Source organism: Symsagittifera roscoffensis, chromosome 4 (assembly GCF_963678635.1).
Source record: "Symsagittifera roscoffensis chromosome 4, txSymRosc1.1, whole genome shotgun sequence".
In the NCBI taxonomy this organism is placed as follows: Eukaryota; Metazoa; Xenacoelomorpha; order Acoela; family Convolutidae; genus Symsagittifera; species Symsagittifera roscoffensis.
The window spans coordinates 29,493,241-29,521,195 of NC_087065.1; the positions used below are offsets into that span (position 1 = coordinate 29,493,241).

At 40.8% G+C, this 27,955-nt stretch overlaps 1 protein-coding gene across 1 annotated transcript in view; it reads left to right on the top strand.

Moving 5' to 3' along the window:
• The window catches only part of LOC134844582 (UPF0193 protein EVG1 homolog), a 260,384-nt gene that overhangs the window by 567 nt on the left and 231,862 nt on the right, over nucleotides 1-27,955 (top strand). The gene's annotated exons all lie outside the window — the stretch shown is intronic.

The window sequence follows — 27,955 nt, forward strand, 5'->3', positions numbered from 1 at the left end:
CACACGATAAGACCAATAGCAGAGAGAAACAGCGAGAAAGGAGGCTTCAGTGGGGAAGGAATATTCCGCGGAACCCTCCCGTGCCACAAATTGGGAGAGATAACAACGTTATCTCGAGAAGAACACGGGAGCGGAGGCTTGGCCCCCCAGAGACTGTCGTATGTTGAAGGACTGAAGTAAACTAACTTTTTAGCTACTCTGATGCCATAGAACTTTGAAATAACACCGGTAATATTTGATATTTTAGAATATGAGTAGCCAGGAAGAGGAAATGGTCAACCCATCTCCAATGGATTTAATATAGAACTCTCACCAAAAACATATTAGAATAGGGTATTCGAGCCGTGTTTTTAATAGCAATCACGTAGTCTGAGGATCCGAGACTCAGCTATGTGGTTGTGTTCGCATGTAAACGAAAGCTGATCAAAAGTCTTTGGACTGATGGCCTAAAAATTGTATCTTTTTACTTAGCCCTAAACAGACCAAAAAATCAACTGGCAAGGTCGAGACGGTGAAAAACGAGTAGGATTAAGGTAACTGACGCCTGCCAGTCGTTAATAGGTTTTTTTTCTACGCTCCGTCGCTGTGTAGTATTTGAGCGAATGTTACAAAAGCTAAGTTGCTGTTATTCAGATGCAATATTTGTTTATCAAAGAAAGCTTTACCTGTTTCTCATGTTACTGTTCAACATGCTATCAAGGAAGCTCTTTCAGAGTTACCTAATACTGTTGATAAATTAGTGAAGGACAACTTATCTACTATTTTACCAGCTGTTAACACTCAGTCAAGTGTATCTACTGAAAAACTTGAACGCAAACTTGAAATTCGCATTCAGAACCTTCCTGAACCAACTGATAATACACAGTTGAAAAGGATGGAGTATGATGAAAACCTTGTATCTCATGTACTTAAGCATTTGAATGAGTGGGATTGATATAATGTATCCTCAATTAAGCGTTTGGGTCAATTCTAATCCACTAATACACGACCTCGGTCTGTTTTGGTGAAATTTTCCAATGAATGGACTGCTAGCAAAGTTCTGAGAAAAGCACAACTTCTCAAAGAATTTCGCACACCAGTGTTTATATCGAAGTCTCTAACAAGTGATGAACTTGCCTTGGAAAAACTAATTTTCAAGAAACGCTGGGAATTAATAAATAGCGGAACTCCAAAGCAAGATCTAAAAATTCGGAATTTACAACTCTTTCACAAAGACATTTTCGTCGATATTACTGCATGACTGACCAGTGGAACAGTTGTATCTTGGAATGCTCGTAGTTTGGTCAGCCTTGACAAACGTTTATCCGTTATCAAACTTTTACATATCATGTCTCCTGATGTTTTGTGTTTATGCGAAACTTAATTAAGCTCCAATGACACAATTATTTTACCTGATACAGGTTATTACACAAATTCACAAGCTGCCCGAAAAAATGGCAATCACGGCGGATTTGCAATACTTGTGCGTGATGGTTTGAACCTGGCGGCTTGGGACGGCACTTTACCTGATTTTGATTTTGCTTGCGGCACTGTCATAAGTACAGATCCTCAAATCCTTATCTTATCGGTTTATAATCCCCCCGCCACATCAAATTATAGAGTATCATCCACTCATTTATCTCAGTGTCTGGAGTTATACACTTCAAAGTTTCTGCATGATTTTCCCGGTGGTATTACTTCTATTTTTGGTGATTTCAATATGCCAGACGCGTGTTGGATATCTCACTCTGCCACTACCGCTAGTTCACAGGCCGTGATCGAAAATTTCGATTCATTGAATTGTGTCCAACTAGTGAGTGAGCCGACGCATATTAGCGGCAACACGCTAGATATTTTTGTTACAAATCAACCTGAGCTGTGCTCAGTGAATGTGGAACCAGACCATTTTACATCCGATCATTATCCTGTTACAGTTATTTTCCATGTGTCTACTTCTGAAAGCGTCACTTCTGATTTACCTAATGACGATCCAATTTATTCTAAAAACACTTTTAACATCGATGTTTTCATGAATTCTTTAGTTATATTTGATTGCCTTTTCCAAGTTTATTTTCAAATGATTCCCACTGATTTTTATCTTGCGTGGTATGATGCCATGATAAAGCCGGTTCAGACTTCTATTTGCCTGAAACGCAAGAAAAGATCTATGTTACCATTCTATTTTTCTAGCCATTCCGTACATCTCAGTAACAAAGTCTCTACTGAGACGCGTAAATTGGCGAAACTCAATTTGCTCTATTCGACATTGTTGTCTGATCTTCAACGAGATTTGAATAACTTGATCGAGCTAGACAAAATTACATTACTGTCTTCTTTTCATTCACTTGATACTAACGACTGTTTCAAGTTACTTCACAAACTTTCTGGCAGCTCACCAATTCCTTCTGTTATTAAATTGGGAGCCTCATGTGCTTCTACTGATAACACCAAAGCCGATTTGTTTAAAAACTTTTTCTGTTCTGTGTACAAAAGCGAAACGTTTACGTATAACGGTTGTTCTGATAATACTTCCATTAACTTGCGCGAATTATCGCTTGGTGAAAGTGATGTAAATAGTTTACTTAAAAAGGTATCAGATACCACAACAGTTGCAGCTGATGGCATTCCACCATTTGTTCTCAAATAAAATGCTGATGCACTCACGCCTATGGTATATATTCTAATCAGTCAAATTTTTACCTGCTGTATTTGGCCCGATTTTTGGAAAGAGGCGTTTATCATGCCCTTTCATAAGTCCGGGCCAAAATCTGACATTACAAATTATCGTGGAGTTAGTATTTTACCGCGCTTCTCGCTTTGCTTAGAAAAACTGCTTTTTAATTTCATTTATTCTAATGTTCGACACACATTTTCTCGTAGACAGCATGGCTTTGTTAAAAAGCGCAGCACGTTTACACAATTGTTGGAATATGTTGAAAATATTTACAAATGTATTGATGCCAATGAAAATTTCTGTTCTGTATATTTTGACATTCAAAAGGCTTTTGACTCTGTGTCACACAAACAGTTGCTGAACAAGCTGTCTTCTTTTGGTTTTGACAAAAATTTTATCATGTTAATTTCATCTTATCTTTCCAATCGCTCACAAAGAGTACGTATTAACAATATTCTATCTTACAAAGGTTACATCTCCAGCGGTGTACCACAAGGAAGCATTTTAGGACCACTTTTATTCCTTATTTATATCAATGACCTCCCGCATGTTGTCAAGTATTCCTCACAATCTTTATTTGCTGATGACCTGAAACTGCTTTATCGAGACAACTGTCAAGACAATTTTCAGTCTGATTTAGATTCGGTAGAGACCTGGGCAACCCAAAACGGTTTTGATTTTCATCCAGACAAAACTAAATTCATTTCAAATAATAGCTTTATTTTCAACCTTTATCTTAACGGGTCAGAAATATGCTCTGTTGATCATATCAAAGACTTGGGTATTAATATCTCGCCTATTTGTCTTGGAATCCCAATGTTTCTGCGAAACTTGGTAAAACCACAAAGTGTTTTCATTATTTAAAGCGTAATGTTCCTTTCAACTCACCTGTTAAAACTAAGCTTCAAATGTACATTTCTTGTGTGAGGTCCATTTTATTTTATAACTCTTGTATTTGGTACCCAAATTTATCAAAGCTACGTGATTTGGAAAATTTCCAGAAAAAGGCAGTTAAATGGATAATTGGTTCCACTAATTATACTGACAGTCTTGTGATGTTAAACATACTGCCTCATTGCTATCAAATTGTTTTTACTGATTGTCTTCTCTTCTTCAAACTGTTACATAACTGTTACGACTTCGATATTAATGACTATGTTACTGTTAGTGAATCGAGACCGGGTAACAGATCCAGTCAGAGAATGGTTTTGTGTGTACCTCTTACCCGCAAATTCTGTTTCCTTGGGAGCTTTTTCCAAAGAACAATTCATAGCGTCAATAGTGTTTTAGCAAAAGTCGACATCAACTCTACAACTACAGTCTCACAAACCAAGACTCTACTCTTCAATTTCCTTAAACAGCAACTTCAATCAACCTTCAATCTCAAAAATCCATGCACTTTCTTCATCAAATGCCGTTGCAACACATGTCGTTCCTGAACATTAACAATTTAACTCAAAGCTTGAATTACGCAAACTCAAAATTTCACTTTTACATGTAGTATTATTCACTAATAAAGTTTATTTCTTCTCTCTTCTTCTTTAAAAAGTAGCCTGCTCTGGGTTCCTCAGTGCATATGCTTAGGTTCTTACAAAGCTTTCTCAAAAAAATTCTGTGTTGGGACCGCCCTCGCCCTGAATTTCAAAAACTAGCGGTTGAAAAAGATATCCATCACTTACAAGGTCTTTATACTTGTCATTTTTTTGCTTTTCCGCTGCAATGGCCGCCGTACCAGGGTTACAAACAGACCCGGCATTAATCCTACAAGGAGCTAAGGAGTCTACTACCGTTACATCCCACAAGAACTGCTTACCAACAGCCCATGGAACGAGCGTCAAACCGTCTGGTCGCTTCTGATCGGTCCTGTAGAGGTGTCGTGGTTCTAAAACAGACGGAATGTGAGTAGAAGATAAACTTTGCTTTATAAGGGCATTCAGGTTTGAATGCCTAGAGAATCTCCCTGCACTTTTGAGGCAAGAAAGACCATGCTAACCATCCTCGGTAACGTCTTTTCCGCACACGCATTTATGCCGTTTGCATATTTTTGAGCCTAATCGAAGTCCTATTGCAATTCTGAGTTGTTGGTTCGACAGCCTTAACCTTAATTTTTTGCACGGGATGACGTTCAACCATTGGGAACGTTGATTTTTTTTACGTCCGTTGGTTCGAGTCGTAAAATCAAGTCTGCAATTTCGCTGTCAAAAATTGGCTCCGTCCAATTTTGTTTGGATTTCATTTTCCGGAGCCATTTCAATTTTTCCAAGTTCAAACCGTCGTTTAAGCGCATCATCAAAGGTTCCATCCACATGCTCCAAAACAAAGATTTTGCTCAAGGCATCTTTTGCTCCTACTGCTGAGGCTAAGAAAACGGGTAAAGCGAGTATACGAGCGGAAGAAACGCCCAAGCCACCTTTGGCTACCGGGAAAAGCTGCTTGTTGGAATATGTTGAAAATATTTACAAATGTATTGATGCCAATGAAAATTTCTGTTCTGTATATTTTGACATTCAAAAGGCTTTTGACTTTGCGTCACACAAACAGTTGCTGAACAAACTGTCTTCTTTTGGTTTTGACAAAAATTTTATCATGATAATTTCATCTTATCTTTCCAATCGCTCACAAAGAGTACGTATTAACAATATTCTATCTTACAAAGGTTACATTTCCAGCGGTGTACCACAAGGAAGCATTTTAGGACCACTTTTATTCCTTATTTATATCAATGACCTCCCGCATGTTGTCAAGTATTCCTCACAATCTTTATTTGCTGATGACCTGAAACTGCTTTATCGAGACAACTGTCAAGACAATTTTCAGTCTGATTTAGATTCGGTAGAGACCTGGGCAACCCAAAACGGTCTTGATTTTCATCCAGACAAAACTAAATTCATTTCAAACAATAGCTTTATTTTCAACCTTTATCTTAACGGGTCAGAAATATGCTCTGTTGATCATATCAAAGACTTGGGTATTAATATCTCGCCTACTTTGTCTTGGAATCCCAATATTTCTGCGAAACTTGGTAAAACCACAAAGTGTTTTCATTATTTAAAGCGTAATGTTCCTTTCAACTCACCTGTTAAAACTAAGCTTCAAATGTACATTTCTTGTGTGAGGTCCATTTTACTTTATAACTCTTGTATTTGGTACCCAAATTTATCAAAGCTACGTGATTTGGAAAATTTCCAGAAAAAGGCAGTTAAATGGATAATTGGTTCCACTAATTATACTGACAGTCTTGTGATGTTAAACATACTGCCTCATTGCTATCAAATTGTTTTTACTGATTGTCTTCTCTTCTTCAAACTGTTACATAACTGTTACGACTTCGATATTAATGACTATGTTACTGTTAGTGAATCGAGACCGGGTAACAGATCCAGTCAGAGAATGGTTTTGTGTGTACCTCTTACCCGCAAATTCTGTTTCCTTGGGAGCTTTTTCCAAAGAACAATTCATAGCGTCAATAGTGTTTTAGCAAAAGTCGACATCAACTCTACAACTACAGTCTCACAAACCAAGACTCTACTCTTCATTTTCCTTAAACAGCAACTTCAATCAACCTTCAATCTCAAAAATCCATGCACTTTCTTCATCAAATGCCGTTGCAACACATGTCGTTCCTGAACATTAACAATTTAACTCAAAGCTTGAATTACGCAAACTCAAAATTTCACTTTTACATGTAGTATTATTCACTAATAAAGTTTATTTCTTCTCTCTTCTTCTTTAAAAAGTAGCCTGCTCTGGGTTCCTCAGTGCATATGCTTAGGTTCTTACAAAGCTTTCTCAAAAAAAATTCTGTGTTGGGACCGCCCTCGCCCTGAATTTCAAAAACTAGCGGTTGAAAAAGATATCCATCACTTACAAGGTCTTTATACTTGTCATTTTTTTGCTTTTCCGCTGCAATGGCCGCCGTACCAGGGTTACAAACAGACCCGGCATTAATCCTACAAGGAGCTAAGGAGTCTACTACCGTTACATCCCACAAGAACTGCTTACCAACAGCCCATGGAACGAGCGTCAAACCGTCTGGTCGCTTCTGATCGGTCCTGTAGAGGTGTCGTGGTTCTAAAACAGACGGAATGTGAGTAGAAGATAAACTTTGCTTTATAAGGGCATTCAGGTTTGAATGCCTAGAGAATCTCCCTGCACTTTTGAGGCAAGAAAGACCATGCTAACCATCCTCGGTAACGTCTTTTCCGCACACGCATTTATGCCGTTTGCATATTTTTGAGCCTAATCGAAGTCCTATTGCAATTCTGAGTTGTTGGTTCGACAGCCTTAACCTTAATTTTTTGCACGGGATGACGTTCAACCATTGGGAACGTTGAATTTTTTTTACGTCCGTTGGTTCGAGTCGTAAAATCAAGTCTGCAATTTTGCTGTCAAAAATTGGCTCCGTCCAATTTTGTTTGGATTTCATTTTCCGGAGCCATTTCAATTTTTCCAAGTTCAAACCGTCGTTTAAGCGCATCATCAAAGGTTCCATCCACATGCTCCAAACCAAAGATTTTGCTCAAGACATCTTTTGCTCCTACTGCTGAGGCTAAGAAAACGGGTAAAGCGAGTATACGAGCGGAAGAAACGCCCAAGCCACCTTTGGCTACCGGGAGAGCTGCTTGTAAAAATTGGTTATCATCCATTTTCACGTTAAGGACCTTGCATAACGAATTTCTTAGTAATTTGTCGTAGCGTTCCAATAAATAATTTTGCAAAAACAAGGGCTCGTACGCAAAAAATCGAGGAGTTTTGGCTTGCTAAAGCATTTTTTCAGGAGGTAAAAACCATAATGGGCGTCTAGTTTGTCAATGACATCCGAGATTTTTTCAAGTTCTTTAATTTTTTTGTCGAGCAATTCTTTTCGGCAAAGTTCGCGATTGGAGATCCCAAAATGATGAGTTCTTCTTTTGATTTTATTTTCACTTTGGGGCAAATTTTTCGATTTGTGCTGAAATTGAGTTATACTGTGTACTAGTAGTCGGTCCAAAAAAAACAAAAGTTCGCACTTCTCATGTTCAAGCTCAGGCTGTAAATTTGTTCCGATTTCAGAATGTTTTGAGGTCCCGGAGTACTACCTTATAGTCGTCGGCTAAATTTCCATCATCTAAATACCAGATTTTAATTTTCGACTCCAACTGTTTGACTAGTGTTTGAATTGTTTCCGCAAAAAGGGTTGGGGCTTCAGTATCACCTTGCTGAGTTCCGTCTTCTGACATTATGACAGAGCTTCCGTAAAAAAGGTAACTAGGTTTACCATACGCGCAATTAGTGTAGTTATACAGTTCGGGGGCGATTTGAATAAACATGATTCAGCATTGTTTCTCTATTTAGAGAGTTAAAGGCATTCTTAAAATCTAGTTTTTAAAAAAACTGTGCGTTTTGGTTTGTCGTCGCGTTCAATTAGGTTTCGAAACCAGTGTGCAGCTATTTTTGCTCCACGTTTGGTACCGCATCCTACCTAGACGTTTCCCAAAAACACTTTGTCGCTCGGAGAGGGCCTTGCTTCCAGCGCATTTAGACGCGATACGTCTCAGCGTGTTGCCTATGGCAACCGGTCTCAACCCTCCGTCTATCTTTCTGAGGGCGATAAGCTTTGCGCCAAAAAAAGGTCTTAGGGGTTCGGGTAATTTGCCATCTTCAATGAGGTTTATCAGCTTAGTAAGCAATTTCAGAAAATTAAGTCCTGCACTGCCATTCGACTTACTAACAAGATCTTTAAAAATTTGAGGAACGTTTTTATCAGCACTTAATGCTGATCCGTTCGGAAAGGACATTATTGTTTTGTGTAGATCAAAATCGGTTACGAAAAACTTTCTAAATGTTCTGAATTTGGAGCTGTGCAAATTTGGCTCGCTGAGGGTGCTTAGACTTCAATTTTTGTTAGTTAGCAGTTGAAAAAGAGCAATTTTGTCATCCGAAGCAGCAAGCCTTATTCCTCCCTTTACATTTCCTTCATCGAACTTACTACTTATTAGCTTTATTCTCTGCTCGAGGTCACTCAGAGGCGGGCTTGAAACTTGGGGATGGGGTTTTTGAAGTGACACATCATTTGCTCGAGTTTTTTTACATATCAAAGAGCTCATGCTTGTGGTCTGTTTGCGTCCACTTCTTTTGGGTTGCTCCAAAAAAAACAAGAACGACGTTAAAAAAAATTAGCAAATTTGTAACATCTTCTACATTGTAGACGATGTTATTTATTTTTGTCTGACAGTCTTTCTGCCAATGGAACACGCGAGTCTTTTGGTACTCTCTTGAGTACTCGGACATTTGATATGGCTGTATTAACATAACAAACTATACTATCTACAACTATAGATATTTTTAGTGAATGATATATCGGATCCATTAGAGATGGATTTGCTCTTTCCTCGCCCTCAACTACTCATGCTGAGCAAAAAAATTTATTAAAAGGTGAATGTGAACGTTTTTGGGACTATGTCTATCGTCAGGCTAATTGAATTGAATTAAAATGATTTGCAGACGTTAAAACAACATAAAAGACCATTAAGTGGTTATAAACAAAACATAAAATCTTACCTCCAATCAAATTAACGCTGTGACATTCGACCAGATGGCCTGAAGTGCATGGCAGAAACGAGTTTTTATTGTTTGGAGCAGTTTAAAGGGAGAATTGGCTGTTTGGAACAATTAACAGTGTTAACTGTTCAATTGAACAAATTGGGAGAGGTCGGTTTTGACTGACATGTAAAATTTGAACAATTCGTTTGTTTGTAATGAGGCCTGACGTTTTCTATTTTTGCGAATACTGGAAAAACGCGAAAATCAGGACGACAATTTTCGCTGAGAGAAAACAGACACAACGCTGATTTAAGCAGATAGAAAATTAAAGTCGAGGATACTAGCGGAAGAGCACTCCGAATTGTAACGATTGTGCAGCTACAATCGTTCGGGAGTAATTCCCGAGAATCATGAGGGCTATTGGAAGGGTTTTGCTACCCTTCCTGGTCGACAAAAAGACAGCTCCTGGGCCGCATTCAGGAATTCGGAAGGAATTCGCGAAAAGACCGGAAACTGGTTTTTAAAACAATTTTTAGCTTCCTGGTATGTCCTGATTTGAATAAAATCAAGTTCGTTTTCAGATAATGAGAAGCTAGGAGTTGAGGGAAAGGGTTGATCCAACTACGATATGATGATTTTTGTCTACTCAACAACAACAACAGCAAAATGATAGATGAGTAGTAGCCCTTTTTTTAGGATTGTCCTCTGGGTCTAGGATGGTGGGACACAGCCATGAGCTCATGTTTTTGCAGGTAACGAAGTTTATTTAAGCGGTTTGGCCGGTAATCTTAAATTGAATTGACTTTATCGACTTGATGTTAAAGGACCACACATTGAAGTGGCTTTTGTAGAGACGGTTAAAAGCATGTGAAGCTGTATTTAGACGCTATTCAGTCATTACCTTACCTAGCTTCATTTTCTGTCGGTATGTGTTTCCCGGCGAATGTCACATTTATGGGGATTGGCCGTCCCATCGTTCCCTGAGCGGTATATAGCCAAATACAAATAAAAATATACAAGAAACCAAACAAAAAATAGCATAGTATCTAAGAAAAAGTGGAAAAATATTTAAAAAAAAAAGAAAAACCAAAAAAAGTAGGAAAATATCAAATCAGTAGAAAGCATCCCCCAAGAGGAGATGTGATCCGGTCCTTCCATTTGTTGTTGTTAGATTTATTGTTATTAGAGAGGCATTTTTATGAGACAAGAGCGTTACGATCAAAAATTTCGCCTCTTTGTGATGCCTGTACCCAAAATTTTCACGTGATTAGAGTAGAAGAGTGATCCGGCAAGCAGTGCAAGGAGCAGCAGGAAGGATCTCGTTTCGTATCCCTTTTGGTACAGAAAGTACAATATCAAGCTGCGTGGGACACGACAGTGACTGCACTGTAGTGACCCTCCACCGTGTTGCAAATTTCCGAGTTAAGCACCTTAATTCGGGTAATAAATGGACCTGGAGGGGTATGATAATATTAGTCCACTATTTAAAATAATTTTAAATATTAAATTTCCTATACCGTTTTTCAGTCAAATAGACCGTAAACAGACCGGTTTTTAGGGTCAAAATAGTTATATTTTGACTCCCTCACTTATCGTGATTTTTGAGAAATCGATATTTTTCCGAAACGGAAAAAGCCTCAAGTTAGTGAGTTACATCCTAATTTTACTGATGTGACTGAAGGAACCAGTTAAATTTAGTTCGGACGTGATTGGGATTGTTTGGGTACAGAAATTCAATTTTTCGTGATTTTTGAAAAAAGAAACGCCACAAAACAAGAAATTTTTTTGAAATTTTTGAGTTAGGGTGATAAAAATTGTTGTTCTGACATCATACACTAGTGAATCGACAGATTTTGAACCCGTTTGCTAACAACCTTCCTGGTCTCACCCTTCACGTTTTGTAAAAAACGTTTTTGGAAAGCCCTCGTAGCCCTCTGGTCGCTTCTGATCGGTCCTGTAGAGGTGTCGTGGTTCTAAAACAGACGGAATGTGAGTAGAAGATAAACTTTGCTTTATAAGGGCATTCAGGTTTGAATGCCTAGAGAATCTCCCTGCACTTTTGAGGCAAGAAAAACCATGCTAACCATCCTCGGTAACGTCTTTTCCGCACACGCATTTATGCCGTTTGCATATTTTTGAGCCTAATCGAAGTCCTATTGCAATTCTGAGTTGTTGGTTCGACAGCCTTAACCTTAATTTTTTGCACGGGATGACGTTCAACCATTGGGAACGTTGAATTTTTTTACGTCCGTTGGTTCGAGTCGTAAAATCAAGTCTGCAATTTCGCTGTCAAAAATTGGCTCCGTCCAATTTTGTTTGGATTTCATTTTCCGGAGCCATTTCAATTTTTCCAAGTTCAAACCGTCGTTTAAGCGCATCATCAAAGGTTCCATCCACATGCTCCAAACCAAAGATTTTGCTCAAGGCATCTTTTGCTCCTACTGCTGAGGCTAAGAAAACGGGTAAAGCGAGTATACGAGCGGAAGAAACGCCCAAGCCACCTTTGGCTACCGGGAGAGCTGCTTGTAAAAATTGGTTATCATCCATTTTCACGTTAAGGACCTTGCATAACGAATTTCTTAGTAATTTGTCATAGCGTTCCAATAAATAATTTTGCAAAAACAAGGGCTCGTACGCAAAAAATCGAGGAGTTTTGGCTTGCTAAAGCATTTTTTCAGGAGGTAAAAACCATAATGGGCGTCTAGTTTGTCAATGACATCCGAGATTTTTTCAAGTTCTTTAATTTTTTCGTCGAGCAATTCTTTTCGGCAAAGTTCGCGATTGGAGATCCCAAAATGATGAGTTCTTCTTTTGATTTTATTTTCACTTTGGGGCAAATTTTTCGATATTGTGCTGAAATTGAGTTATACTGTGTACTAGTAGTCGGTCCAAAAAAAACAAAAGTTCGCACTTCTCATGTTCAAGCTCAGGCTGTAAATTTGTTCCGATTTCAGAATGTTTTGAGGTCCCGGAGTACTACCTTATAGTCGTCGGCTAAATTTCCATCATCTAAATACCAGATTTTAATTTTCGACTCCAACTGTTTGACTAGTGTTTGAATTGTTTCCGCAAAAAGGGTTGGGGCTTCAGTATCACCTTGCTGAGTTCCGTCTTCTGACATTATGACAGAGCTTCCGTAAAAAAGGTAACTAGGTTTACCATACGCGCAATTAGTGTAGTTATACAGTTCGGGGGCGATTTGAATAAACATGATTCAGCATTGTTTCTCTATTTAGAGAGTTAAAGGCATTCTTAAAATCTAGTTTTTAAAAAAACTGTGCGTTTTGGTTTGTCGTAGCGTTCAATTAGGTTTCAAAACGAGTGTGCAGCTATTTTTGCTCCACGTTTGGTACCGCATCCTACCTAGACGTTTCCCAAAAACACTTTGTCGCTCGGAGAGGGCCTTGCTTCCAGCGCATTTAGACGCGATACGTCTCAGCGTGTTGCCTATGGCAACCGGTCTCAACCCTCCGTCTATCTTTCTGAGGGCGATAAGCTTTGCGCCAAAAAAAGGTCTTAGGGGTTCGGGTAATTTGCCATCTTCAATGAGGTTTATCAGCTTAGTAAGCAATTTCAGAAAATTAAGTCCTGCACTGCCATTCGACTTACTAACAAGATCTTTAAAAATTTGAGGAACGTTTTTATCAGCACTTAATGCTGATCCGTTCGGAAAGGACATTATTGTTTTGTGTAGATCAAAATCGGTTACGAAAAACTTTCTAAATGTTCTGAATTTGGAGCTGTGCAAATTTGGCTCGCTGAGGGTGCTTAGACATCAATTTTTGTTAGTTAGCAGTTGAGAAAGAGCAATTTTGTCATCCGAAGCAGCAAGCCTTATTCCTCCCTTTACATTTCCTTCATCGAACTTACTACTTATTAGCTTTATTCTCTGCTCGAGGTCACTCAGAGGCGGGCTTGAAACTTGGGGATGGGGTTTTTGAAGTGACACACCATTTGCTCGAGTTTTTTTACATATCAAAGAGCTCATGCTTGTGGTCTGTTTGCGTCCACTTCTTTTGGGTTGCTCCAAAAAAAAAACAAGAACGACGTTAAAAAAAATTAGCAAATTTGTAACATCTTCTACATTGTAGACGATGTTATTTATTTTTGTCTGACAGTCTTTCTGCCAATGGAACACGCGAGTCTTTTGGTACTCTCTTGAGTACTCGGACATTTGATATGGCTGTATTAACATAACAAACTATACTATCTACAACTATAGATATTTTTAGTGAATGATATATCGGATCCATTAGAGATGGATTTGCTCTTTCCTCGCCCTCAACTACTCATGCTGAGCAAAAAAATTTATTAAAAGGTGAATGTGAACGTTTTTGGGACTATGTCTATCGTCAGGCTAATTGAATTGATTTAAAATGATTTGCAGACGTTAAAACAACATAAAAGACCATTAAGTGGTTATAAACAAAACATAAAATCTTACCTCCAATCAAATTAACGCTGTGACATTCGACCAGATGGCCTGAAGTGCATGGCAGAAACGAGTTTTTATTGTTTGGAGCAGTTTAAAGGGAGAATTGGCTGTTTGGAACAATTAACAGTGTTAACTGTTCAATTGAACAAATTGGGAGAGGTCGGTTTTGACTGACATGTAAAATTTGAACAATTCGTTTGTTTGTAATGAGGCCTGACGTTTTCTATTTTTGCGAATACTGGAAAAACGCGAAAATCAGGACGACAATTTTCGCTGAGAGAAAACAGACACAACGCTGATTTAAGCAGATAGAAAATTAAAGTCGAGGATACTAGCGGAAGAGCACTCCGAATTGTAACGATTGTGCAGCTACAATCGTGCGGGAGTAATTCCCGAGAATCATGAGGGCTATTGGAAGGGTTTTGCTACCCTTCCTGGTCGACAAAAAGACAGCTCCTGGGCCGCATTCAGGAATTCGGAAGGAATTCGGGAAAAGACCGGAAACTGGTTTTTAAAACAACTTTTAGCTTCCTGGTATGTCCTGATTTGAATAAAATCAAGTTCGTTTTCAGATAATGAGAAGCTAGGAGTTGAGGGAAAGGGTTGATCCAACTACGATATGATGATTTTTGTCTACTCAACAACAACAACAGCAAAATGATAGATGAGTAGTAGCCCTTTTTTTAGGATTGTCCTCTGGGTCTAGGATGGTGGGACCCAGCCATGAGCTCATGTTTTTGCAGGTAACGAAGTTTATTTAAGCGGTTTGGCCGGTAATCTTAAATTGAATTGACTTTATCGACTTGATGTTAAAGGACCACACATTGAAGTGGCCTTTGTAGAGACGGTTAAAAGCATGTGAAGCTGTATTTAGACGCTATTCAGTCATTACCTTACCTAGCTTCATTTTCTGTCGGTATGTGTTTCCCGGCGAATGTCACATTTATGGGGATTGGCCGTCCCATCGTTCCCTGAGCGGTATATCGCCAAATACAAATAAAAATATACAAGAAACCAAACAAAAAATAGCATAGTATCTAAGAAAAAGTGGAAAAACATTAAAAAAAAAGAAAAACCAAAAATAGTAGGAAAATATCAAATCAGTAGAAAACATCCCCCAAGAGGAGATGTGATCCGGTCCTTCCATTTGTTGTTGTTAGATTTATTGTTATTAGAGAGGCATTTTTATGAGACAAGAGCGTTACGATCAAAAATTTCGCCTCTTTGTGATGCCTGTACCCAAAATTTTCACGTGATTAGAGTAGAAGAGTGATCCGGCAAGCAGTGCAAGGAGCAGCAGGAAGGATCTCGTTTCGTATCCCTTTTGGTACAGAAAGTACAATATCAAGCTGCGTGGGACACGACAGTGACTGCACTGTAGTGACCCTCCACCGTGTTGCAAATTTCCGAGTTAAGCACCTTAATTCGGGTAATAAATGGACCTGGAGGGGTATGATAATATTAGTCCACTATTAAAAATAATTTTAAATATTAAATTTCCTATACCGTTTTTCAGTCAAATAGACCGTAAACAGACCGGTTTTTAGGGTCAAAATAGTTATATTTTGACTCCCTCACTTATCGTGATTTTTGAGAAATCGATATTTTTCCGAAACGGAAAAAGCCTCAAGTTAGTGAGTTACATCCTAATTTTACTGATGTGACTGAAGGAACCAGTTAAATTTAGTTCGGACGTGATTGGGATTGTTTGGGTACAGAAATTCAATTTTTCGTGATTTTTGAAAAAAGAAACGCCACAAAACAAGAAATTTTTTTGAAATTTTTGAGTTAGGGTGATAAAAATTGTTGTTCTGACATCATAAACTAGTGAATCGACAGATTTTGAACCCGTTTGCTAACAACCTTCCTGGTCTCACCCTTCACGTTTTGTAAAAAACGTTTTTGGAAAGCCCTCGTAGCCCTACCAAGAGGTAGCGACGGTTCCACAAGGAAATTTAGTGTTGTTCTTGACAATAGGGAAGTGTTAAGGAACCTAGAAAACGACAGTCAAGTAGGAAATAGGCTCATTGAAAGACCCCTCACAGTTAAGGAAAATTTGTTAAATAAGCAGCTCAACTTCAATCCGGAGGGGTCTGGAGCCAGAACGAACCCTTCATAGTTAGTTGACTTTGCATAATAGGCTCTGAGAATGTAATGGGAAGGGTCTGGGGCTACCCTATTTGACAGTTTTAGGGGTCCTTTTTGCCAATCCGGAGGGGTTCCAATTCGGAGGGGTCCTGTTTTTTACCAATACGGAGGGGTCGCAATTCGAAGGGGTCCTGTTTTGCCAATCCGGAGGGGTCCCAACTCTGACGGGTCCTATTTTTTGCCAACCCGGAAAGATCATAATTTGTCAATCTGGAGTGGCTCCAATTTGGAGGGGTTCTATTTTTTGCCAATCAGGAGGGGTCATTTTTTGCCAACCCGGAGAGTTCCAAATTGGGATGGTTCCCGTTATTTGATTATCTAGAGGAATACGGAATCGAAGGGGTCCTGTTTTGCCAACTCGGAAGAAAAAGTTTTTTTAAACCAACGCAATTGTAGGGATCCTAATACGTACGTAAATGAAAATAAGATATTAAACAAGACAGGAAGCCAGTGACTGCACTGATAACTTGCCTTTAGATAAAAGCTGAAAAGATCATGCTAAAACCAAAACAGGTCTCAGCCGAAAAATTCGCGACTCTAGGTCTAATCAAAAACAGAGTTCGACATTGATTCATTGGATTGGAATCCACAACTGTTTTTATGGAAGAGTCGTTGCGTTGAGAGTTTTAGTAGGTGTAGCTTGGGCAATCCGAAGGCAGATCGGTAACACAGAACTCGGTGGGCGCAATAGACGTCCACATGAAAAAAATACTGCCTTCTAGTTTTGTCTGTTTAGTGCGGCACTAAACAGAGAAAACTGTTTGTATTGAAACAAGTTCGACTTTTAATTACGAGAGACCAATTGCAATGAGCATACTTTTTTAAAAAGTTTTTCTGTTCACAATTGAGAAATATTTATTTTTTAGTTCCTAAAAAATGTTCTCGATTGGGTATTGGTGCACTATCTTTTAAAGATATTGACCCCATCAGACTGTGCTATCTTTTCATCCAATAACCAATAATCAGTTGCTGTGCATAATTTGTATATACGCTGTACGATGATAACTTGATAACTTTCGTGGTCACTTGGAAGCTTTTAAACATTATCGCGTTGTGGTAATTTTATCAGTTGTCAGACAACAAACACTGTAGCAAGCAAATCGAGTGATTGAGCAATAACAAGCGATAGATTAAGATGAGTCTAGACAATTCAAAAATACCTAAGCTAAATGATAGCTCTAGGAAGTTCATAACAAAGCAAAAAAGGAAATCATTGAATGATCCTTTTGTGGAAAGGACCGAGAAAGGAAAGAAAGTTTCAGGCACCATGATGATTCAAACAAGGATTCAAAAGGCCTCCGAAGATGAAAGGGAAAAGTTGGATGAAAAGATCCTCCATCCAAATCCCGCTCTGGATGAAAATCGGGTGGGATGTGGAAAGGAAGGAAAAGAAAACAGTAGGTTAAGAAGTGTATTTACTCCCGTAGAACAAGACTTGCTGAGAACCGGGTTTCTTGATTGAGAGGAAATGTTTGAATTGTCCGACATTTCGATTGAAAATCCAGCAGATGGAGGCTCACCTTTTGACAATAATATGATGCATGGGGTGACAGAGAAAACGGCAAGCTCCTCCTCGTTTTCGGAACGAGTCAAGAACAATTCCGTAAAATTTTTTTCCGTTTACTATGGGAACGGAAACAGGTGATGAAGTAGACACCCATGAAGAGGAGGGAGACAAAAAAGAAATTGATGACTTTTTTCTCAAGTGAGACTGAACAGTTTGACTCATGAAAACAACGCATCAACAAACATGAAGACTGGCCATTCGGATCGGTTAGGTACGGTCAGAAACATAAACAAGGTTAGTGATGGATTACGCCATTCAAGAGAGTTCATGACAATGACCAACCCACTCAGGCAGCCGGGAACGACTAGGGTCACCGGGTCAGGGACCAAACTAGTGGAACCAGAGGCAGATTATGAAGAAACGTCAAAACAGAGAAGAAAAGCTTGAGTTTTGACGTGTACTAAACTACCTGGAACGAAAAAAGTGACGCCACGAGTAGTGAATCCTTTGGTAGACAACGGAACATCACTGGAAGAGGCCTTGACCAGGATTGAGTGTTGCATGGGTGATCAGAGTGAACAGATGTCAATAAGAATGAGTGAACTAGAAAGAGAACTTCATGTTGAGAGAGAAAGCCTGCGGTGGGAGATAAACCGCAGCAGACAGGAAGTTAGTCGAAGAAAAAGCGCTTCGCCAGGAGCTTGTCCTGAATGAAAAAAGAGGCTGAGGTAAGAAAGAAACGATTGAGAGGCGATCTGGAGCAACTTCGAATTCAACAAGAGCAGACTCCTGGAATTTTTGATACGAGGACAGACGTAATGATGGAAAGACGGACTCAGGCTATCATGGACAGATTGGACGGTCTCCTGGGAACAAGGACCGGAACTAGAAATAGAGGAGCACACTCAGGAGGGGCAAGCAGAGAGCCGAGAAAGAATTTCAACGAGCATTCAAACATAGGAAGAACATATGGGTCAAAAAGAGGAAGATTAACTCATACCGCAACACCACTGGGAACAACAAACCGGCAATATCATGAAGATTAACAGGGGAGGTTCTATTGGCAGTAGACCGATCTCGAATGAACCACCATTGCGAGACGCACTTACGAGCAGAAGAGTTTATTCCACAAAACGGAAATCACTCGAGTCAGGGAAGAGCTCAGTCTAGCGACTCAGAAATGCGGGAAGTTGCAGATCCTCAATCAAGCGGGATTTTTATGGGATGCAATTGCAATGACGATGGCGTCCAAACCTCTGAACAGGTCCTTAGAGCTTTCCTCACAAGGTTGTCTAGGATCAATGGGCGCGGTGAGAAATCTTTAGGGGTTTTCAAGAAACCGGGATGTTATTAGGATGAATATGAAGGTTGTATAGATACTTGGATAGATTTCATGAAGCTGCAGTTTAACGAAGGAGACTTGAAATGAAGACAAGAATGCAGTGGGCTCACCAGCAGCTTGGAAGGGACATCACTGAACTGCGTGATTGCCAAAAAGCAACATCAGCTGGACACTGCTGAGAAAACCTTTGAAATCCTGCGACATCTTGTTGAATCGCTTCGGCTCGGGAGTGCAAGAACACCAAGCCATGATGAGCTTCGTGAAACGAAGGCAACGACAAGATGAAACCATAGACAAGTTCTTGGATGACTTAGAAATGCTTAAAAAGCGTATATACGGACGAGTCAAACATCAGGATGAACTTGGCAGTAGCTTCAAAGTTCAATGATGGCGTGAAGAACGATGAACTCAGAACAACCATAGCAACCCACTACACACCTTTTTTAACCAAAGCACCTACACAGGAAGTACTGCAACTAAATTCAAAGGATTATTTATTACTGAAGCCTCCGATGAGATCAGGTCAGTACAAAAAGAATTATGCCAATTTTAACAACGGATCTGCAAACCAAGGTAAAAGTGGTACAAGCCCAGAGATGACATGGACAAGACACGCTCTCGTGCAAAAAGTAGTTCGACCATGATCTATCGGCATGTCCAACCTATAAACAAGGCATGAAAGCGATCGGTTTTAGACTAGAAGATGAAGAAGCGTCGGACATAGATGATGAGGATTTTATGAGAGGATTGATTGCAAAACTCGGCCCCAAGTGTTTCTTTTGTAATCTGAAGAGTCATTTTAAATCAGATTGCCCACAATTTTTAGATGCTGTGGCGGACATCAAGCTTCCAAGGCATGAAGAGGCTCTGTCAGGCGTTAGAGCCATCAGAGCACGCCTGATTAGCGAGGCAGAAGCACGGAGGAACGAGAAACCGCATGAGCTGGCTATGAAAAAGATGCAAGCCCTGCTAGAAGAAACGAGTGAAACAGAGCCTGAAACCACAGCTAATGAATTTACAATTGACTATATAAAAGCAATAAGTCAAGCTCGAGCTCGAAAACAAGAGAACTCAGAAACAGCTCAGCGTCTTTGAAGCATCAGTGGTGGAAGAAACTAAAGCACTGAGTATCTTGAGCATGAAGTTGAATGTGGTTTCCGGACAGACATTTGGGTTGGTGCCGCAAATAAGTAAGATTGAGGCAATAATCTCGGTGGCGGGACATCAGATAATCAGGAATCTAAGTGAAACTTCGGAGTTCACCATGAGGCATCTGAATATTTATGCGGATTATCCGAGACAAGCAGAGCCACGCACTAAATCGAGAGCTGTGCGAGCCTTTTTAACAACGGGTGGCACTCGATCAATGAAACTCACGGGCGTTACGTGGAAATCATCGGACCATATCAAGTGATGCAAAACGTGGATGGAATTTGTATTCATACCAAGGCATACGTCACGACAGACAATGACCAAATAGGACAGATATATTTTGGTCAAGAAGAGCTGAACGATTGTAGAATTGCGGTACACATTGGATACGAAGCAGATGTGACTGCACATCTGTTGGACACCGATGGAAAGAAAATAGGAGTAAGAGGACCCCTAGACACACGAGCAGTTACAATTTAATAATGATAAAGACATACGAAAGGATGGGTTTCACCAATGAGGATCTGATACGGACAAGCTTAATATTGGCAGCCGCAATTCGCAGAGCCATTTACGTAGCCGGGAGAACTTCAGTAACAGTCCTTCAAATGGGAGGACGGAACCTCTGGATGAGTTCTTTCGTGCTGAGAATCTTGGCGATTCGGATCAATTCATCTTGAGGCGTGACTTCTTCAGGAACTTCGACGTGATGATCGAGCTCAATAATGGCCTGATAAGGATTAGGAACACCGAGAGGAAGTGTGTTAACTGACCAGTAAATAGGATAACAACTGATGAGAAAAGACACTTTTTAGACAGAAAATTTAAATTACAGCCCAGACAGGCAGTAGTAGCCATTGAGTGTAAACCCATTGAGTGTAAACCCATTGAATGTAAGCCCATTGAGTGATAGTAAGCAGATTTGCCTGGTACCGAAACCAAAGTTCAGTGGTTATAGGCCGGAGCTTTTCCGTCACACAAAATGAGCTGTGTGTGAGTGTATTGTCGAATACACTGGACACAAGGGTTTCAATCCAGTGTGGAACGAAAATTGGCTCCACTTTCCCAATGAGGATGGACTATGAAGGAAGCGGAGCCTGAAGAAGCATCGAGTAAAGAACTGTCCAAATCACGCATGTAAAGATTTCGTTTTAAAAAGGATAATTGAATTGAGATCTTAAAAAAAAAATTTCAATGAGATCTGAAACAGATGACGGCTTATCGAGCTGCTCGGATTTTCCGGAATGCTCCATGTCATATGAACTAGAATGAAACAAAGCTGTTTTGCCGGGGATAGAGCATCCAAGAGGTAAGATAGTGGAGGGAGAGTTTGTGTTGCTAAAAACATAAAGCGAATATTGGTTGTTGTAATTTCGTCGTGCACGACATCGAACTAGAAGAAGCCGCCGTTCCCCACAGGGAGGGAGCGAGGCGCATGACACCTCATAAATCGGAGGAGTGGCAAGCGGAAATAAAAATGCTGCTCCAATACGAACTGATTGAACCCTCGAAGTCACCTTGTTTTTGTGGGGTTGTCACGGCCAAGAAGAACGGAGGACAGCTAAGATTCTGCTGCGACTCTCACAACCTGAAGGTGGTGACAAAAAAGGACGCTTACCCAATACCACGCATTGACGAGACCCCCTCGAAGCTCGGCGATGTCAAGTTTTTCACCACACTGGACCTGGGTTTTGCCAGTTGCAGTTTAATGCTGATAAAGACATACGAAAGGATGGGTTTCACCAAGGAGGATCTGATACGGACCAGCTTGATATTGGCAGCCGCAATTCGCAGAGCCATATAAATAGCCACGAGAACTTCAGTAACTGCCCTTCATATGGGAGGACGGAACCTCTGGATGAGTTTTTTCGTGGTGAGAATCTTGGCGATTCGGATCAGTTCATCTTGAGGCCTGATTTCTTCAGCAACTTCGACGTGATGATCGAGCTCACTAATGGGCTGATAAGGATTAGGAACACAGAGAGGAAGTATGTGAATTGACCAGTAAAAAGGATAACAACTGATGAGAAAAGACACCAATCTTTTTAGACAGAAAATTCAAATTACAGCCCAGACAGGCAGTAGTAGCGATGTTTGGGATGAGAAATATAAACCCATTGAAAAATAGTAAGCAGATTTGCCTGGTAACGAAACCATACAGTCGAAGTTCATTGGTTATAGGCCGGAGCTTTTCCGTCACACAAAACGGACTGTATGTGAGTGAATTGTTGAAAACACTGGACACAAGGGTTTCAAAACAGTGTGGAAGGAAAATTGGCTGCGCTTTCCCAATGAATATGGACTATGAAGAAAGCGGAACCTGAAGAAGCATCGAGTAAAGAATTGTCCAAATCACGCATGGAAAGATTTCGTTTTAAAAAGGATTATTGAATTGAGATCTTCAAAAAAGTATTTTCAATGAGATCTGAAACAGATGACGGCTTATCGAGCTGCTCGAAATTTCCGGAACGCTCCTTGTCATATGAACTAGAGTGAAACAAAGCGGTTTTGCCGGGGATAGAGCATCTAAGAGGTAAGATAGTGGAGGGAGAGTTTGTGTTGCTAAAAGCACAAAGCGAATTTTGGTTGTTGTAATTTCTTCGAGCACGACATCGTACTAGAAGAAGGCGCCGTTCCCCACAGGGAGGGAGCGAGTCGCATGACACCTCATAAATCGGAGGAGTGGCAATCGGAAAAAAAATGCTGCTCCAACACGAACTGATTGAACCCTCGAAGTCACCTTATACTTGTGGGGTTGTCATGGCCAAGAAGAACGGAGAACAGCTAAGATTCTGCTGCGGCTTTCGCAACCTGAACGTGGTGACAATAAAGGACGCTTACCCAATACCACGCATTGACGAGACCCTCTCGAAGCTCGGTGATGTCAAGTTTTTCATCACACTGGACCTGGGATTTGCCAGTTGCAGTTTAATGCTGATAAAGACATACGAAAGGATGCGTTTCACCAAGGAGGATCTGATACGGACAAGCTTAATATTGGCAGCCGCAATTCGCAGAGCCATATACATAGCCAGGAGAACTTCAGTAACTGTCCTTGATATGGGAGGACGGAACCTCTGGATGATTTTTTTTGTGGTGAGAATCTTGGCAATTCGAATCAGTTTATCTTGAGGCGTGATTTGTTCAGCAACTTCGACGTGATGATCGAGCTCAATAATGGGCTGATAAGGATTAGGAACACAGAGAGGAAGTATGTTAATAGACCAGTAAATAGGATAACAACTGATGAGAAAATACACTAATCTTTTTAGACAGAAAATTCAATTTACAGCCCAGACAGGCAGTAGTAGCGATGTTTGGGATGAGAAATGTAAACCCATTGAGTCATAGTAAGCAGATTTGCCTGGTACCGAAACCATACAGTCGAAGTTCATTGGTTATAGGCCGGAGCTTTTCCGTCACACAAAACGGGCTGTATGTGAGTGAATTGTTGAAAACACTGGACACAAGGGTTTCAAAACAGTGTGGAAGGAAAATTGGCTGCATTTTGCCAATGAGGATGGACTATGAAGAAAGCGGAACCTGAAGAAGCATTGAGTAAAGAACTGTCCAAATCACGCATGGAAAGATTTCGTTTTAAAAAGGATAATTGAATTGAGATCTTCAAAAAAGTATTTTCAATGAGATCTGAAACAGATGACGGCTTATCGAGCTGCTCGAAATTTCCGGAACGCTCCTTGTCATATGAACTAGAGTGAAACAAAGCGGTTTTGCCGGGGATAGAGCATCTAAGAGGTAAGATAGTGGAGGGAGAGTTTGTGTTGCTAAAAGCACAAAGCGAATTTTGGTTGTTGTAATTTCTTCGAGCACGACATCGTACTAGAAGAAGGCGCCGTTCCCCACAGGGAGGGAGCGAGTCGCATGACACCTCATAAATCGGAGGAGTGGCAATCGGAAAAAAAATGCTGCTCCAACACGAACTGATTGAACCCTCGAAGTCACCTTATACTTGTGGGGTTGTCATGGCCAAGAAGAACGGAGAACAGCTAAGATTCTGCTGCGGCTTTCGCAACCTGAACGTGGTGACAATAAAGGACGCTTACCCAATACCACGCATTGACGAGACCCTCTCGAAGCTCGGTGATGTCAAGTTTTTCATCACACTGGACCTGGGATTTGCCAGTTGCAGTTTAATGCTGATAAAGACATACGAAAGGATGCGTTTCACCAAGGAGGATCTGATACGGACAAGCTTAATATTGGCAGCCGCAATTCGCAGAGCCATATACATAGCCAGGAGAACTTCAGTAACTGTCCTTGATATGGGAGGACGGAACCTCTGGATGATTTTTTTTGTGGTGAGAATCTTGGCAATTCGAATCAGTTTATCTTGAGGCGTGATTTGTTCAGCAACTTCGACGTGATGATCGAGCTCAATAATGGGCTGATAAGGATTAGCAACACAGAGAGGAAGTATGTTAATAGACCAGTAAATAGGATAACAACTGATGAGAAAATACACTAATCTTTTTAGACAGAAAATTCAATTTACAGCCCAGACAGGCAGTAGTAGCGATGTTTGGGATGAGAAATGTAAACCCATTGAGTCATAGTAAGCAGATTTGCCTGGTACCGAAACCATACAGTCGAAGTTCATTGGTTATAGGCCGGAGCTTTTCCGTCACACAAAACGGGCTGTATGTGAGTGAATTGTTGAAAACACTGGACACAAGGGTTTCAAAACAGTGTGGAAGGAAAATTGGCTGCATTTTGCCAATGAGGATGGACTATGAAGAAAGCGGAACCTGAAGAAGCATTGAGTAAAGAACTGTCCAAATCACGCATGTACAGATTTCGTTTTAAAAAGGATAAATCAATTGAGATCTTCAAAAAATCATTTCAATGAGATCTTAAACACATGACGGCTTATCGAGCTGCTCGAATTTTCCGGAACGCTCCTTGTCATATGAACTAGAGTGAAAAAAAAGCGGTTTTGCCGGGTATAGAGCATCTAAGAGGTAAGATAGTGGAGGGAGAGTTTGTGATGCTAAAAACATAAAGCGAATATTGGTTGTTGTAATTTCGTCGAGCACGTCGAACTAGAAGAAGGCGCCGTTCCCCACAGGGAGGGAGCGAGGCGCATGACACCTCATAAGTCGGAGGAAAGGCAAGCGGAAATAAAAATGCTGCTCCACTACGAACTAATTGAACCCTCGAAGTCACTTTGTACTTGTGGGGTTGTCATGGCCAAGAAGAACGGAGCACAGCTAAGGTTCTGCTGCGACGTTCACAACCTGAACGTGGTGACAATAAAGGACGCTTACCCAATACCGCGCATTGACCAGACCCTCTCGAAGCTCGGCGATGTCAAGTTTTCACCACACTGGACCTGGGTTTTGCCAAGTGCAGTTTATTGCTGATAAAGACATACGAAAGGATGGGTTTCACCAAGGAGGATCTGATACGGACAAGCTTAATATTGGCAGCCGCAATTCGCAGAGCCATATACATAGCCAGGAGAACTTCAGTAACTGTCCTTCATATGGGAGGACCGAACCTCTGGATGAGTTTTTTCGTGGTGAGAATCTTGGCGAATCGGATCAGTTCATCTTGAGGCGTGATTTCTTCAGCAAGTTCGACGTGATGATCGAGCTCAATAATGGGCTGATAAGGATTAGGAACACAGAGAGGAAGTATGTTAATTGACCAGTAAATAGGATAACAGCTGATGAGAAAAGACACCAATCTTTTTAGACAGAAAATTCAGATTACAGCCCAGACAGGCAGTAGTAGCGATGTTTGGGATTAGAAATATAAACCCATTGAGTGATAGTAAGCAGATTTGCCTGGTACCGAAAGCATACAGTCGAAGTTCATTGGTTATAGGCCGAAGCTTTTCCGTCACACAAAACGGGCTGTATGTGAGTAAATGGTTGAAAACACTGGACACAAGGGTTTCAATCTAGTGTGGAAGGAAAGTTGGCTGCGCTTTCCCAGTGAGGACGGAGTATGAAGGAAGCGGAACCTGAAGAAGCATCTAGTAAAGAACTGTCCAAATCGCGCATGTTCAGATTTCGTTTTAAAAAAGATAATTGAATTGAGATCTTCAAAAAAAATATTTTCAATGAGATCTGAAACAGATGACGGCTTATCGAGCTGCTCGAAATTTCCGGAACGCTACTTGTCATATGAACTAGAGTGAAACAAAGCGGTTTTGCCGGGGATAGAGCATCCAAGAGGTAAGATAGTGCAGGGAGAGTTTGTGTTGCTAAAAACATAAAGCGAATATTGGTTGTTGTAATTTCGTCGAGCACGTCGAACTAGAAGAAGGCGCCGTTCCCCACAGGGAGGGAGCGAGGCGCATGACACCTCATAAGTCGGAGGAAAGGCAAGCGGAAATAAAAATGCTGCTCCACTACGAACTAATTGAACCCTCGAAGTCACTTTGTACTTGTGGGGTTGTCATGGCCAAGAAGAACGGAGCACAGCTAAGGTTCTGCTGCGACGTTCACAACCTGAACGTGGTGACAATAAAGGACGCTTACCCAATACCGCGCATTGACCAGACCCTCTCGAAGCTCGGCGATGTCAAGTTTTCACCACACTGGACCTGGGTTTTGCCAAGTGCAGTTTATTGCTGATAAAGACATACGAAAGGATGGGTTTCACCAAGGAGGATCTGATACGGACAAGCTTAATATTGGCAGCCGCAATTCGCAGAGCCATATACATAGCCAGGAGAACTTCAGTAACTGTCCTTCATATGGGAGGACCGAACCTCTGGATGAGTTTTTTCGTGGTGAGAATCTTGGCGAATCGGATCAGTTCATCTTGAGGCGTGATTTCTTCAGCAAGTTCGACGTGATGATCGAGCTCAATAATGGGCTGATAAGGATTAGGAACACAGAGAGGAAGTATGTTAATTGACCAGTAAATAGGATAACAGCTGATGAGAAAAGACACCAATCTTTTTAGACAGAAAATTCAGATTACAGCCCAGACAGGCAGTAGTAGCGATGTTTGGGATTAGAAATATAAACCCATTGAGTGATAGTAAGCAGATTTGCCTGGTACCGAAAGCATACAGTCGAAGTTCATTGGTTATAGGCCGAAGCTTTTCCGTCACACAAAACGGGCTGTATGTGAGTAAATGGTTGAAAACACTGGACACAAGGGTTTCAATCTAGTGTGGAAGGAAAGTTGGCTGCGCTTTCCCAGTGAGGACGGAGTATGAAGGAAGCGGAACCTGAAGAAGCATCTAGTAAAGAACTGTCCAAATCGCGCATGTTCAGATTTCGTTTTAAAAAAGATAATTGAATTGAGATCTTCAAAAAAAATATTTTCAATGAGATCTGAAACAGATGACGGCTTATCGAGCTGCTCGAAATTTCCGGAACGCTACTTGTCATATGAACTAGAGTGAAACAAAGCGGTTTTGCCGGGGATAGAGCATCCAAGAGGTAAGATAGTGCAGGGAGAGTTTGTGTTGCTAAAAACATAAAGCGAATATTGGTTGTTGTAATTTCGTCGAGCACGTCGAACTAGAAGAAGGCGCCGTTCCCCACAGGGAGGGAGCGAGGCGCATGACACCTCATAAGTCGGAGGAAAGGCAAGCGGAAATAAAAATGCTGCTCCACTACGAACTAATTGAACCCTCGAAGTCACTTTGTACTTGTGGGGTTGTCATGGCCAAGAAGAACGGAGCACAGCTAAGGTTCTGCTGCGACGTTCACAACCTGAACGTGGTGACAATAAAGGACGCTTACCCAATACCGCGCATTGACCAGACCCTCTCGAAGCTCGGCGATGTCAAGTTTTCACCACACTGGACCTGGGTTTTGCCAAGTGCAGTTTATTGCTGATAAAGACATACGAAAGGATGGGTTTCACCAAGGAGGATCTGATACGGACAAGCTTAATATTGGCAGCCGCAATTCGCAGAGCCATATACATAGCCAGGAGAACTTCAGTAACTGTCCTTCATATGGGAGGACCGAACCTCTGGATGAGTTTTTTCGTGGTGAGAATCTTGGCGAATCGGATCAGTTCATCTTGAGGCGTGATTTCTTCAGCAAGTTCGACGTGATGATCGAGCTCAATAATGGGCTGATAAGGATTAGGAACACAGAGAGGAAGTATGTTAATTGACCAGTAAATAGGATAACAACTGATGAGAAAAGACACCAATCTTTTTAGACAGAAAATTCAGATTACAGCCCAGACAGGCAGTAGTAG